The 15,974-nt window shown below is 42.1% G+C and overlaps 1 protein-coding gene and 1 long non-coding RNA gene across 8 annotated transcripts in view; both read left to right on the top strand.

The window, feature by feature from the left end:
• TEAD1 (TEA domain transcription factor 1) overlaps positions 1-15,974 on the top strand; it is a 151,523-nt gene that overhangs the window by 34,990 nt on the left and 100,559 nt on the right. The gene's annotated exons all lie outside the window — the stretch shown is intronic.
• LOC120404217 lies at positions 147-10,397 on the top strand. The gene is made up of 3 exons (XR_005597868.1): positions 147-271; positions 1,341-1,432; positions 10,223-10,397. It is a non-coding gene; the product is annotated as an uncharacterized LOC120404217 (long non-coding RNA).

Here is a 15,974-nt window from a genome sequence, read left to right as displayed (position 1 = left end):
GCCTTCCTCCGAAGCATGGGGCAGGGGTCGCTTGCTAAAGGAGTGGGTGGATCGGCTTATGTGGCCTGCATCTAGCAGGAGGTCAGACTAGATGATCATAATGGTCCCTTCTGATCTTGAATTCTATGATTCTATGATTCTATGAGTGAGATTCTAATGGAGCATACAAAGTAGCACTTTAGATCATTAACCAGAGGTATTGAAGGCACAGCAGCCAGAGTAGACAACCGTTAAAAGAACTTTTCTGCAAGTTTATAATCAAAATCACCAGGTAAAATATATAGGGCCAGATCCTCACTCTGGTGTAAATCAACTTACTGTAGCTCCTGTTGGCTTGAATGGAGCCATGCTTATTTATTCCACTTGAGCATCCAGCTTATAGTCCTTTCTTTTCATAGCCCTTTCTAGTTTTATTTCTTGACTTGTACATAGAGATCATGTCAGTGCCTGCACTATCAAAAGATTGTACTGAATATCAATAAGCTTCTCAAGCTTGGATGGCCACTGGGAGACATTGAACTAGAGTAGTGTGGGATTGTCCTTTGGCAGCTAAAAGCTACATATGCAGATGTAATTTATTCATGTAGAGTAAAATACTTGTTACCTTTATCATACGAACCTGTGGCAATTATAAAAATTATGTGACTCAGTTTAGAACTGTGTTTGACCAACACTTAATGACTAAATTATGGACGGTCAAACAAAAGAAGCACTAATTTGAGGAAAATCTTATTTTACACATAAATATATAAAATAAGTATTGCTACTCTGCTAAGGAAAGTCCTGTAACCTAGCAATGTGGGTTGGTTTTTTTATATTAATAGTAAACTAAATTGGATCTGTAATCCTGGCTTCAAAAGAGAAAATACATCTACAGATGCTATTTAAAAGGCCTGGTCTGAGTACGAAAACTCTTGATAGTTTGACTGTAAATTGCAGAAAATGCATATAGAGGGCTGCTAATGGCTTCTGTGGGAATTGTCTGCACATCGTAGGGTAAAATTTATTCTAGGAGGTGCAAAGTTTAAATGTGTTTAAATATTCATTTCATACACAGCATGCTTTTATGTAGTACTACAGTATAGGTAAATCCACAGTTTTACCTATGTAATTTTAACAACATATTAGCTATTCTAGGCTAATTTTAAAGGCGTATATGCTCCCATTCTGCACAATACCACACAGAATATGAGTGGTTATGGTGCCAGGTTGTCATTAATCTGTCAATAATAAGATTTTTCACCCTATGCTTCTGTGTAAGCTCTTTTGGGAAGCGTTCATGTCTCTGTTCTGTATTTGTATAATGCCTAGCGTCGTGATGGTCTTGTCTTTGATCCTAGGTACCACCATAATAGAAATAACAACACTTGTACTGATACAGGGTAAAATGAAGAAGGATTTTTAAGAGTATATGAGGTTTGTTTCCTTAAAGGTAAGCAGTGAGCTGGATTGATCTGTGCTGTACCTGACTATTCTGGAGCTTTCATATTCCCTCATTTATAGCCTTGAATTCTTGATGGTACATAAGGGGCATGGTTGAATGTTGTCAAATTCACAGTGTCTCAGTCACCCTGGACTAACCTGTGTTGCACAGCCACCTCTGACCTCCCTTGCACTCACGCACAAGCCCACACAGTCATCATCAACATTGGAAGCACAGTTATTTTCCGTACCCTGGTGGCTTGTGGTGACCCTCCTCCATACAGAATGCCAGTGGAGTTTACAGAATTTATACAGAATTTTCTGGCTTAGTTACATCAGTCTAAAAGGGTGAACATTTTGTGTGAGGTAGCTCTTCCCCAACTCTTCCCCCATTCTGTGTAAGGCAACGGTCTTCCTACAGACCACGTCTTCTGCTTGTGCACAGTTCTTCTCATAGTTGATACAGATGTGCAAATAGCAACTATGTGTTGAGAGGCCAATAAAAATGTGGCCTGCCACAGCTCCACTAGCATAAGGATGATGTGCACAAGGGCGCACAAGTGCTATTACATATCTGAGTTACACAAGATACGGGTGTTGAGGCCTGCTGGCTGCCCATACAGTGGCTCGCCATGCGGCCATGTCTTTTTGGCGAAGTCTGGGAATTAGGCAGTCCTGATTGGCTCAAAAAATGATAGAATATTATGGATTTGGGCATCAAAAAGTGAGGGGCCATTGACAGCCAGGGGTGGCTGTGTCCTTTAATCACCAACACTACTTCACTGCTGCCAGGACAAGTGGCTTTTTAGGAGATAACTTAAGGGTCAGTAAAATCACAGACAGCTGACCAAAGAAAGGAATATTTCTATGTCCTCACTGACTTTTACGATTCACCAAAGGATATTAAAAACAAATATGCATTTTGATTACTTGCATTAGGCGTAGAAAGCTGGTGAGGGAGAAAATCTTTCCTGTTTTAAACTGTGCAGCCACAGCTTGCTAGGAAAAGTTTAGCCATCTATTAGACTGCAGCAGACTGAAGAGAGAAGAGATTATGCTTTTGGGATCTTTCAGTAACACATGAAATTTCCTAAGTCATATCTTTTTCAGGCCATCCTGACTGGGTCCTGGTTTAACATACACTGATTGATTCTTCTGTCAGCATTTCCTGTGGATTCAAGAGGCTTTCTAGATAAGCCTGGTTTAAGAAGTGGTGGCCAGATGTAGAGACTTAAGAATTCTTGATTTATCTGGTGGTATTGGCTTCACAGTCACTGAAGTTCAAGTCAAGGTCAAGAGTGGGAGATGGGGCTCATCTCGATTACTATTGTAGAGTATGCCGTGGGCCTGATTCTCTGTTGCTTAGCAAATCAGAACTGTAGCATTTTATACCCACTTTGCACAGGTGTACTGCTCCACAAGATTCAAAGTAGTGGGCAACGAGGCCTCATGTGTTAACAGTTGTTTAGTAGCCACTCAGACCCTTTTAAGTGCTACCTATATGAGTGTTGTGTCCTGCATACTTTAATGTACTTGTGCTACTTGGACAGATGTGTAAATTACTGATTATGTTCTTACTAGCATCAGTGAGTTGCAAACTGCGTTAACATGTCTTACCAGATTCCCAGCTGGTGTGGTACAGTAACTGTACCATTTCAAAAAATGATACATTAAATTCATTGGGTCGATCTTTTCTGCACTTCCCTATATTAGGGAGCAAATGTTTTGTTTTCTTACAAATTCAAAATCCCTACTTTTCCTCCATTTTTCAACTAAATGTTAAGTATGAAGTCACAGTCAGAGCCTGTCACCCCTGAAAGGGAATAAATATGCTTTTTGAGATCTGGGATGGAAGTATATCCCTGTTACTCTTAGACCTTGTCTACACTAGAAAGGAGCTGCTAGTGTAGGTATACTGATATAGCTATACAGGCAAACCTTCCTAGTGGAGACACAGTCCATACTAGCGTTCTCTTGACAGTGTAGCTTATACCAGTTCCCTAAACAAAATCAGTTATATTGGCAAAAAGAGCTTCTTTGCTGGTATAGCTATATCTCCATTAGAGCTGTTTGTTTGTAGTGTGATTTTTCTTTCAAACATCTAAGCGATATAGCTATGCCAGCAAAACATTTCAGTGTACACTAAGCCTTAGTGATATACTAATCTAAATACCTTGTGAATGAACATGCTGGCATGACATAACAAAGATAAACATTTACAACTATTTTACAGTGAGATTCCAATACAGAGGTAGCCGGCATAATATCTGAGTTGCATTGTCAGCACAAGACTAAAAGCTGCAGCTGCACAGTTAGGGGCAATAATTTGCACAACAACATACTGCGAGCCCTAAAAGGTATGTCTGGAAGCAAGTCTCCTAACCTAGGCAGATAGACGAGTGCTAGCGGGGCTTGACCTAGTGCACTGAAAATAGCAATGTGGACATTCCAGTGGGAGAGGGAACTCAGGATTTCAAGCCACCGGACCTGATAGGCTTGAGAGCCCAATCATCAGCCTGAGCCAGAATTCATGTTGCTATTTTTAGGGTGCTAGCTTGAGCCCCACTAGCAGAAAGCTGCCTCTCCAAGATAGGAGGGTCACTCCCAGCTGCAGAGTAGATGTACCCAAAGTGGCTATTTTAGCTGCAGTCTGTCCTGAACAAGGGGCAGTGCTTAGTTGCACTACCCTGGGAAGCAGATTGTGACTTGGTACCTGGCTTCCCCCTGCTCTGGTGAGGAAGTAACTTAGGCCAGGCCTATATCCTATACCTCGTGTGCATTGGGGAATGGAGCCTTGGCACCCTGTAGCACTCAACCTCAACCACCTGTGCTGGTAAGGGGAAGTAGCAATACGGTAGAGTCTGCTTCCCTAGCCATGCTCCCACCTGTGGTAAAGGTATCCCATGCAAGGTAGTAAAGGGCACCTTGTCCTCCCTTGTATTCATTTGTGTGGCCACATGGAGCTGTTAACAATTTAGGCTACTGTGATTATGAAAACCCCCCCTTGTGACTGTTCAAAAGCCCTATAGTATTTAAACTCACACTTCATAGGATTATTCCCCTCTGCATCTTCCTATCCAGGTATCTGATAAGAAACCATCTCCAGCAGGTCACTCAGGCACACAGCCCTGTGTGTCACCAGCAAGTCAACAATAATAATATTAATAATAAATGAAAAAAAATCCTTGTCATTCGTTCCTCTGGGCTTCCCAGTGCGTCCCTTGTGTTTGTCTTGTTTAGATTTTAAACTAGGATTATCTGAAATGTGTGTCTGGGGGCCATAAAATCAATGGAAGGACTGCCATTGACTTCATCCATATTAGATCAGGCTCTAGTGCAGCAATGAACACATGGTGTGTGCTTCACAAATGAATAATAAGAAGATATCCTAGTTTTGAAGTGTAAACTTTCCTAACTGAACTGATTTTAATATTAATTGAACTGCTCGTTCTAACAGCTTTTTGCACCAGGCAGATTAAAGAGTAATAATTTATTTGCCCTGGAATATTTTTACTCTTCTGGAGTGGAGGTGTAACTGTTGCCAAGTAGAGGTAAAAGATGTGTACACCGTGAAAATTCTAAGTTTGAGCTTTCCAGAACAGTGCTTGGAATTTTGTCGCTAACTTTAAAGGAAGATGTATGGCTAACTGTCTGTCACTGATTTGAGTATGTCATCCTAACCATTTCAGTTGTGCTTTGCCACTGTGTTCTCTTGACACGCCTGGACCACTCTGTTGATTTGTTTGTTTTTAACCGCCTCTCAAGGTAGTTTAGTTCCCACCTCCCTCAATACATGTATCCCAATTACTTCTTGGCCTCTCTTGATCAGAAATCACTGATTAGGGCATATAATCTGTGGTGCTTTTATAATGTAGACTATTAAAGACAGCTGTAACTGCAACCTCATTCCATTCAGAATTAATGTTCAACATAAACCTGTCTCATGCCTGAAAGGCTAGTGTGTAATGCACTAAACACCCATTTTTCACTTCTACCTTACTTTAAATATATATAGTTCATTGGGTTGGATTGGTTCCCAGAGTATTTCTACTGCCTCCATACTGGACCTAAACCTGTTGTATATTGTAACTGCAGCTAGTAGTGATCCAGCAGATTAGAATATGAAGATTTTTATATTCTGAGTACAGGTCTCTCCTGGTAAATGTAGAAAATGCTTACAGGTTGAACATACATTAGATCGCCATAAAGGGCTAGGCGGTGCCTTGAAAGCACATTTGAGCAGAGGGACTATCATGCAGTGAGAGGCCCAGGAGGAATTTTACATGAGCCACCCAGAACTCATCTTGGTGCTACTCCAAAGGAGCACAGCTGCCTCTGGAGCAGTTCGGGGGAGGGGGTATGTGATTATGACATTCTCCCTCCCAGTCTCCCAATTGCTCCAGGGAGGGAGTATGCTGTGACCAACCTATGGGGTGAACTCGAGGCTCCACCCCTTCTCATTCTTCCCACTCATCTGTGTGTGTGCAGGGGAGCGGAGGTGGCATAAGTGGCTCTGCAAGACCTGGTACCCTCTTCGCACAGGAAATATCAATAAAGCACAAAGGAATAAGAGGCTCCTTACACCCCCTTGCTCTCTTGCACTGGTATGCAGCTTAGGCCACATTCTGGCCATAGGTTAGTGAGATGATAAAGATGAGGAACTGTCAGAAAATGAAATGTCAAAAAAGGAGGGGGAGCACTGGAACAAATCAATCAGTTAGGCCCCAGTCCTGGAAACATTCAGGTGACCATTTAGCTTTACACATACAAGTCATCCCATTGATTTTAATGCATAAAGTTGATCCAGTGCATAAATGTTTGCAGAATTTGACTTGAAATAGTAGCAAATCACCACGACAGTCTACATGCAAGAGTTCTGAAGCAACTGGAAAATGAAGTGGCTTAGCTCTTAACAAAACTATGCAATCTCTTTTTAAACTTTGGCTACTGTGGCAGACGTAGGGTAACCACCTTTTCAAAATGCAAATACAGGACAGGTGCAGGAGCCCCATTACCAGGCCAGAAGTTGGAGCTGGGCAATAGTCAGAGCGCCCAGGGAGCCCAGGCTGCTGTGGGGAGACCCGGACTCTCAACCTGCCCTGGTTGGGGGTCCTAAGAGCATCCGCCTGGCCCGTGTCCCTGCTCCCTGGGGAGCACTAAGTACTCTTACTACTGCCAGGCTCCAGCTTCTGGCCTGGCCAGGGGCAGAGCCTCGGGGAATCGGAGAAGCAGGATTGGGGCATCATGGGGGGTGCGGGGGGGCGCTAAGGCTGCCACCACCCTTGAGCTTTGAGCAGGCATGGAGCAGGGCTACAGGGAGTCCAGGACAGATGCTGTCCTAGAGTCATTCAGACCAGGACTGGGTCTTGAAATTTACATTTCATGACTGTCCCACCCCATTATGGATCAGTGCTCATCCTAGCCAAGAGGGCTGGAAGGTAGCAGGTTTATCTATTAAAAGGGAGCCTGCAGTTGCCCTGAGATTTATAGACCAATGAGCCTTTTTTCAGTACTAAGTGGGAATCAAAAATGGTTTAGACATTTATATGGATAATGAGAGCATCCAGTTACATACGATAAGCATTTTATAAAGGATATAGACCTATATGCTTCAGGGCATAAAATGATGAGGGCTGGAAGAAACTTCCCCTATAGGCAATTTATTCCATTACAAGGTTTGTTATACCTTCCTTTGGAGCATCTCATACTGGCAACTAGTAGAGACAGGATATTAGACTAAGTGAACCACTGGTCAATCCAGTGTAGCAATACCCATGTTTCTAGGAGATCACACAATTTAAAATGCTAAGATATTCCATATTCTTCCATTTTAGACGTAATAGGGTTTTTTGCCACCAGTCTTTCTAAGTAATAAACCTTTCTTTGTGGCTTCCTTAGATCTACTAACAAGTCTAAATCAACTAAAATAAATATTTTAAAATCTTTAGGTATGTCGATTTTAAGTATCATATTTAGTCTCTACACTCCTAATTTCCAGGATCTGTTAACCCATTTACATTCCCACAACATATGGACCTAATCTCTGTCTTTGCCAGAATTCCAGCATTTATAATCTTAAAACATGTTAACTTTTTCCACCCTTGATGGAGTCCAGTGAATTGTTGTTGTTTTTTTTGTTGAATCAGCTTGTGTCATAACCAAAGTACTGATAACTGCATCTCTCTCTTCCACTTTAGTAGTGATATTACAATGCAAGTCAGCACTCCACTTTTCTCCTAACTCATTGGGATCATATCTTGTTGTGCACTGTGGAAACTTACAGATTGTTGAAGCTGAAACTTTAGTTCTCCTCAGTTCAATCAAATATAAAATGTTCAGTTCACTGGGAATATTGTTGCAGTTGGAGTCTCAAGTGCCTGATCTCCAAAATTAGGCAAATCTGGTTAGTAGCAGTCAGTTGGGTATCTGCTTGGGTATATTGAGTGGTTGTGTCCTGTGTCCAGTGATTCCACTTCCATGGATGAGCCACAGAGATTCAACTAATGCAAATTAGAGAATGCTCTGTTTGTAGCAACTAACTCAAGTCTTCAATAACAGTTTCTTACAAGATCTCTCACGGTGAACTGAACTTCCTCACTCGGGTTTGTTACACTGCACTTTAGATACAGCTACTATCACATGAGGTTTGACTGGCTGTTTGTGTTCTAGTCTTGCATTAGTGAACTTTACTGACAGTTTTGTAAAGCTGTTCCAAACTTTTATACAGGCACCGTATATCTCATGCTGTTTTGAACATATTCTACATGGTTTGATCTTGGATTTTTGTTAATATTGATAGTTAGGTTCAATCCTCCTTACCAAGAAGCATCATATAAGGTACATTTTCATCTCTCCCATACCCAACACAACACTTGGCCCACCCTTTTGCATGGGAGTGGTTGTTTCAATTTATAGCATGGTAAATGAATATCTGAGTTCGCCCGAACATAAACAGAAAATGCCTGAGTACTTGTTTGTGCCATAGAAGACAGTCTGAGTCTAGCTTGTCCAGTCCCGACCCCAGATCACTATAGATGGATTCAGCCGCTTCAGTAAGAACACTCTACCCACCAGCAGCGCCAGCAAGCGGGCGCGGCGGCGCCAAGGGCGGTTTGGGGGCGGCATTGGCTCGGCGGCTGCATGCTGGCGCCTGCCGGCGGGCACCGGGATGAGCGCGGACACGGGACAGGCGGGCGCGACTGTCCCGCGGGTTCCTCCCGCTTCCCGCTCGGTTGAGCTCGGTTGAGCTCCGCCGGCGCCGGCCGTCCGGGCTCCTCCCTTCCGCCCGCCGGCAGCGGGCAGGAGCTCAACCGGAGCGCCGAGGAAGAGGGGACCCGCGCGGGAAGGGGGCGGCGCGCGCGCGCGCGCTGCTTGGGGGCAGATTTTCTCTAGAGCCCCCTGACTCTACCTATCTGTTTTTTTCACTTTTTTTATTCCTTGTGGTTCGCTTTATGGCGTACTCTCCTGACCCCTCTGTTATTTTTTTAGCTCATGTTCCCTATCCTGCTTCTCCCCTCACCCCCGCCGAACTTCCCACCTTAGTTAGTGGGTAGGGATACTCTGTATGTCCAGAGTTTACCAGCTGTTTTGGTACTTCACAACTTCACTTGAGTACAGAGAACCAGCACAAGGCCTAGGCTCCAGTAGGACTTCAGTGGCACAGTGGCCTTGTATGGCTGTCGGCACTGAGACAAGTTTCACGCTTTGGGAATGCTGCCCTCGTGCTAACAATCATGTCACCCTTTCGATCTTCAATGCTGGAGACTTTTTTTTGTTCCCACATGTGCCAAAACTGATAAAAACTGTCCAAATATTGGTTACCCCATGGTTCACAGGACACAGAGAGTTATGTAATTGTCATGTGGTACCATTTAATTGATTCCTTTTCAGAGTGCGTTTATGTCGGCCATAGAGCAAGCCGTGATTATATGTTGTGTGGACTGCATAAATGTTACACTGTGAAAGCAATTCGGAATATAACTGCTGAGTCATCCGCAGCTTTTATGATAATGTTTACAATAAAAGGAAATTCAATCATGTAATTATCTGGCAATTACTGTATGTGCTAATTTCTACATATACAGTAGATCAGTTGCTGTACTTAATTTAACAGCTACAAACTAGATATTTTGGGCTCAGTTCTGCCTTAGCTACACAGAGAACAATCAGTCCCATTGATGTGACTGGTGTGGTTTAAATGAGGGCAAAAGTAAGATGTACAGATATATTAATATACCTACACAGATTACAGTATGGAGTATCGTCTCCTGCTATAAACATGACTTTCAGCCTTTTCCATACTTCAGCCCCATGTTACAAATATCATTTTGGGACCCACCTTCTGTCTAGCCATAAAGAAAGGGAGGGTGGTCATGACCCCTATGGACTTGTTTGTGATTTCCCATGCCCCCTCCCTGGGAGTCCACAACCACCAGGATGAGAACCAATATTCTCTGATCTTTAGGTATGATGCCTCAAACAGACTGTAAATGCTCAGTTTCATAAACTCTTAAGTGGGTCCTCCCCCTTGGTATGCACATCTGAGTTATTGGCCCAGCTCTATGTCTGAGTTCCCTGAACATGGTTTTGAAATGATCATTGTAGATAAATAATGTTATCTGTATGTCTCTTTAAATAAAAAGATTTTTACCTTTGTCTCTTTACAAGTGTTCTATAGTAAAACCAGCAAATTGTTGCTTAAGAGTAGCATAAAAACAAAGGCTATTTTGAGATTTATCCATATAGCTCTTTATGAGAGAGCCTGGTTTCCCCCCACTAAAACACATTAACGTCTTGCCAGGTTGTTTGGGGGCTCTGAAGAACTGAGCCTCTGCCTTGCTGGTGCATGGACAGCAAGACCCTATCTAAAAAGGATTGACATCGTTGGAAGAGTGGATGTCTTTTGAGAGAGAATCGGTGAGATGAAACCAGCTTTAGCGCATCAAAATCCACACGGGATGTCTCTGTAAAATAAAAACACAAAAACTTGCTGCTGTGTGGTGTCTGGAAGACATCCTTGACTGGTTTCTCTTACTTTTCACCTGAAACTGGGTCTCACACTGCTGAGAGGTGACAAAATTTCATCGTTCTTGATAATGAGAATGTGCTTTGCTGCTGAGTTGCAATTGATCCGATTAGCTAAGTATATGCGCTGTGTATTTAGGGTTTCTATTTAAATTTGAAAAGCTCTGTTTTTCAGCAACTTCTACTCCACAATAATATATGGACTTCCCCTGGAGTATACTTGTTCAAAGTTCAGCTTATACAGAAAAGGTGACATCTGCTTTAAATGTACAGATTGCGTGAGTCCCCAAGTGTAAGCTGCTGAGCTTACTTATTTCTGTGAAGGAGCGTCAGGAGATGACATCTCTCACTGATATCTGTTTATAATGGATTTTCCTGGTTTACTCTAATATTCCATTTTAAGTTGATATTTATCATGCTATGTGCTGGATCATGCTTTGTGTGCTACAGCTGTCATACAGAGCATCTTCATCGACAACATACAGCAATCTGCAGTGTGAATTTTTGAAAGTTTACGTTGCCTTGCAGACAAAATCGATATTTAACCGGCATGTGTATGTTCACCCTATTAGTTCAGCACATTATATGACCAAGAGTCAGGACAGAGCAATTTTCAGGGCCAGTTGTGTAGGAATATGAAAATCTTCTAAGTTGACATAAAAATTTAGAGCCTGTCTAGCTACAGGCTCCTTACATTTCTCCTCACCCCCCGCCCCCACAAATGGGATTCAGAATATATAAAGCTACATTTCAATCTTGAATGCAGGACACAAACTGTATCTAAATTATAAAGACATTTTGAAGGCTGCCCTAATTGAATGTAGGGCATTAAACTTGCCATGAAGAGATCATAGTTAATATAGTACTGATATTAGTTATGGTTCTTTTGCAATTTTTTATACAATAAACAAGGCAGGAAATCTTTGCTAAAACCTCATTGGGTACTCATGTCCTTTGTGTAGTCTTTGGCTTTCAGAAGTATTACTATATTTCATTTTCATTACAAATTTTATTACAGCGCCATGTGCAACCAAAACAATAGGTGCAGCATGGCAAAATAACTTAAACATGACACTAATATGATGGTAGGGAAAGAAATTCTGTGGAGCCATGGCTATGCTTTTCAAAGCATTTCATCCTGGAAAAATATATTTTAATTCTCTCTCTTTTTATCTCATGTAAAAGTATTGGTAGCATGGTGGGAAGCACAAATAATAAGTGGCAAATAATAGATTATGACAGTATTCAACCAATTGATTCAAGAATTTCAAAATTTTCTGACTTTATTTTCAAATATTTCTTGTTTTATTCATATGGAGATGTGTCAGTTGGGTATTTTGTTTGACCCATGTGAACTTTCAGCTTATGATATGGCTGCACAGTGCTTGTTTTAAGACACTGGGAAAAGCGCTATGTACCATACATCTTTCTCTGAAAAGGGATTTCTGTTTCCTATATTTACCTCCTCCTGAACTTCTGATTATATCAGCACTGTAGTAACTTGGTGTAGAAAGATCAAGACGGATCATGCTGAAGCCAATGTAGCCCAGAAGAAGTCGGTTATCAAGATTGATTGAAAGGGAAATAGGAGTGTGGTGAGGACACTTGGTCACAGTCATCAATTTGAAAGAAGGAATGATTGTGAAGCTCTGATCATTCTGTTTTTCTCTTTCTCTTTCTTCAGTCTAGTGTTCCAAGCTGATAGCCTGTTGGGGGACATAAATGTTTCCCCCAAATAGAAGAATAATACAGTGTCCTGGAAGAAGCATATAAAGGGCCTGATTCTCTGTTCACATGGAAAGATGTAAATAGCCGTCTGTGGCACAGAGTTTTAAGCTAGAGTAGAAAGGGAGAATAAAAGATCCAGGATCTGATTCTGATGTCACTTGCATTGTGCCAAACTGATTTCAATGGAGTTACACCAGTGTGAGATCAGAATCAGGCACAAGGTGTAATAATATATTTCTCGGTATCAAGTTTGATCTGTAGACTTCCATGGAAGTTGTACTCACTTTTTCCAGGCTGAATTTGACCCAAAGATTCATCAATGTAAAAATATTTGTGGCTGATTTCCCTCCACTCCACAAAATTCCTGTGAAGGGAGAATTGAGACTTTGAGGTGAAATCCTGTATCCACTGATGTCCCTGAGAGTTCAGTGGAGCCAAGAGTTCACCCTTGCTATTTATGTCCTCTACTTTTTGACAAATCCAGCAGTAAAGTTCATGGGATCATTCTCTTTTGTCATCATCTTTCTGAGTTGCTAAATTGATCTGTCCAAGGGTTAGACTTGTGGGTGTCTCCATGAAAGTAAGTTTGTTTGTTTGTTTATGTACTTGTTTTTCAGATTTGATCAAAATGTTAACTCTTTGAGTACCTGATAAAGAACGCCTGGTTTCTGCTAACTTTGATTATGGGGAATCTGAGTTACGTGCCCTTACACTTGTGAAGTATGATAAAGATGCTGGACCTGATTCTCTTCCCACATACGCCAATTTTACGTCACTGTGAGTCCATTGGTTTCAGTGGAATTACTCCTGATTCACACCAGCATAAGTGAGAGGAGAGTTAGCCTCAATGATCTTTTAGAAATTTGTTCAGAATCTCTTTGCTGCTATGTATTACTCCTATATTTTTGGAGCCTCAAGTAGAATCTTTCAAAAATATGTGTTCTATGTATTTTTAATGTTGTTTTCTCTGGGAAAAAACATATGATTTGGTGTTTAGAATACTTAGTGTCCATCTACAGTTCCGGAGCGCCGCGCTGCTGCGCCGCGCCGGCGGCGCGCGTCCGCTCCGGGTCCTCGGTGTCGCGGTTCGCGTCTCCGTTGCCGCTCGGCAGGTTGCGGCAGGTCCGGGACCGCGGGGACCAGACCGGCGCTCGCCGGCGCGGAGCTCAGAGCGGGGCCAGGGGGCGGGGCGGCGCCGTCACGCGCTGCGGCCGCTGCGTCAGGTCGGCTCGGCGCCGTGGACCTGCCGCAGGCATGACGGCGGGAGCTCAACCGGAGCCAAATGCCGCCCCCCCGGGAAACGGCCGCCCCAAGCGCCTGCTTGGTGCGCTGGGGTCTAGAGCCGCCCCTGTCTACAGTACACCCATTTCTTAGTTATTAGGTGGTTTCCTTATGTAAGAAGTAAACCTTTTTTTTCTCAACAGTCAGCATGTAGTCTTTAGAATAGTCTTAGAATTCAGAGTTGTCAGAGTGAGCTCCCATTCTAAGAGATTCAAAAACCAAACATAACATTTCTCTTCTTTTCTCATATAGTTTAAGGAGCTCTTCTTGTTGAAAGTTAAGTCTTGCATGTAACAGATAGTAAATTTCCCACTCCACTTTATCACATTTTACTCGTGGGTGTACAATTCCCAAGTACTTAAATTATGCATTCTTTAGTCCTCTAGCCTTGGATTGGTAAATGGCACAGTATAGAAAAGGTATGTTCTCCTATGTTTATGTAGTAGATATTCCTCCTTTGTAGGCCTCTGAGAATTCTTGTATAGAACCTTGGTGACTGCTTTCGGTCACAGTGATGTTTTCCATTAGGTCTGGTGAGTAACTTGGTGAAAACCAGAAGGGTTTGTCCAGCTCTGAAATAAATCCAACTGAGGAAAAGGCACCAGCAAGTAGTATACTAACTTCAGTCTAACAAGATTTGTTCTGTTTCCACCTGTTGTTGGCAGGGTTGAGTAAACTCCTTAGTTGCAGATGATTGGTACAGAGGAACTTGCAGAAATTAAATTTCTAGGTAGGACACAAAAAGTACGTTTATTAAAGATCAAAATCTGTTTATTTGTAGTGTGAAGCCAGGGGGATTGTGGGGTAGCAGAAGGTTGTTTATGAGGTGGAGGCATATAGACTAGCCAGTCTTTATATTTGCTGCACAACTCCTTAGATTTCAAGTGACAATGTTAATGATAACTGAACATAAAGCCAGCTTGCTGTTCCACAACAGATACATTTTGCTCCTGCATGTATGATTCACAAGTTCCTAAATTATGCATTCTTCATACTCTGGCATCTGGTTTAAACAATCGCTGCACTTGTTCTATGATCAGTACATTGTTAGTTAGTCTTTTAGTGTAGTCAACTGAACTGTATGTTCATATTGTTCTTTATATACTTATTTTATAGCTGCTCATACAGAAGAGGAATGAATCAATTAGCTTCTTGTCTTGTGAACAGGGCACTGCTTTTCTAGAATAGCTACAAGGGTGTGTCAGAGTGAGACAAGGAGTAGATTTCTCTTGGGCAGTGCGTGGGTTGGTTTCAAGTTACACCATTTTTATTGGCTCCTTTTTTTTTTTTTTTTTTTTTGAACCATGGTTTCAAATGATTGCGCTTGTTAGCTGAACTTAAAGGTGCCGGTTCTCTGATTTCCCTGAGTCCAAAACAAGGCAATGTATACAGTCTGTGTTGTTCTTAATCTGTATGGTGTAAAGTTAGGTAACATTTCTCATGCATAAAGGATTATGCTATGAATACAACTGGGCTGAATATATAATGTTTAGTGAGCCAAGTTGTGAGTTAATAAAAACAAATTTCATTTAAAAGTAATATGCACAGAATTTCTTCGCTGGTTTCTATTGACTTTTAAGAAAACCCATAGCACCGAATTCCGCAGGTTGCCCACGTGCTGTGTAAAGAAGTATTTTCCTTAACTGGTTCTGTATATCCTCTGGGAACCTTGGAAATGAAAGACACTCTCTAAATGTCCAGTTTTGCTCATATTATAATTAATATTTTATTGATGGTTCCATGTTGTTTTTAATTTAATGAAGAGTATTTTTTTTAAATGTACACACTATCTTGCAATGTCTTCTGCAACTCAAATACGAAAGCATCGACCTAAGGTCTGAGAATCAAAAAGTGACAACTGACTTACCTGGCCCATCTATTTTCACTGTCCGCAATGAGTTCAGGACACTTGGTGAGGAAAAAATAACTTTGTCGAGTCTGTTCGTTTTTAATGATCCAGGGCATTGTCATTTAGGTGACTGGAGATTATTTTCAAGACGCCTTGAGCCCAATCACAATGTCCACTGAAATCAGTGGACGAGCTCCCATTCATTTCAAAGGCGACTGGATATGGGCTAGATCACACTGCTGCAGACAGTTAAGTAGGAAGTCGTAGAGAGGGGAATTCTGCAACAGTCTTCCTGTATAGTTCCCCCATAATCATTCCAGGGATGGAGGGAGAGTTGTTTATCTTCCACCCCTCATGGAATGGACACCCCACAGATCATATCTCTGTACTGTCTCCAAGGCCTCAGATACTTCCCTTTCATTTCCTGGCAGGGCTGCATCAATGAAATTGCCCTACTAAGGCTGCATCACAATTCCTCCCACCCTTAAATGGGCTCTCTGTGTTGTACTGCGGAGCCCACGTGGACAGTAATTCAACTCAGGCTGTGTCAGTGTAGAGGTGGTATGGGGTGGTGTGGCGTTCATGCCCCTCCAGCTCAGCTGTTCATGAAAATAATTGTTACTGTTGCATCTGGTACAGCACTGAGAGTATTCAAACTTCAATTAATTCC

This window comes from Mauremys reevesii, linkage group 4 (assembly GCF_016161935.1).
Source record: "Mauremys reevesii isolate NIE-2019 linkage group 4, ASM1616193v1, whole genome shotgun sequence".
NCBI lineage: Eukaryota > Metazoa > Chordata > Testudines > Geoemydidae > Mauremys > Mauremys reevesii.
Note: the sequence above shows the minus strand (reverse complement) of the source record. Positions and strands in the feature narration are given on the sequence as shown.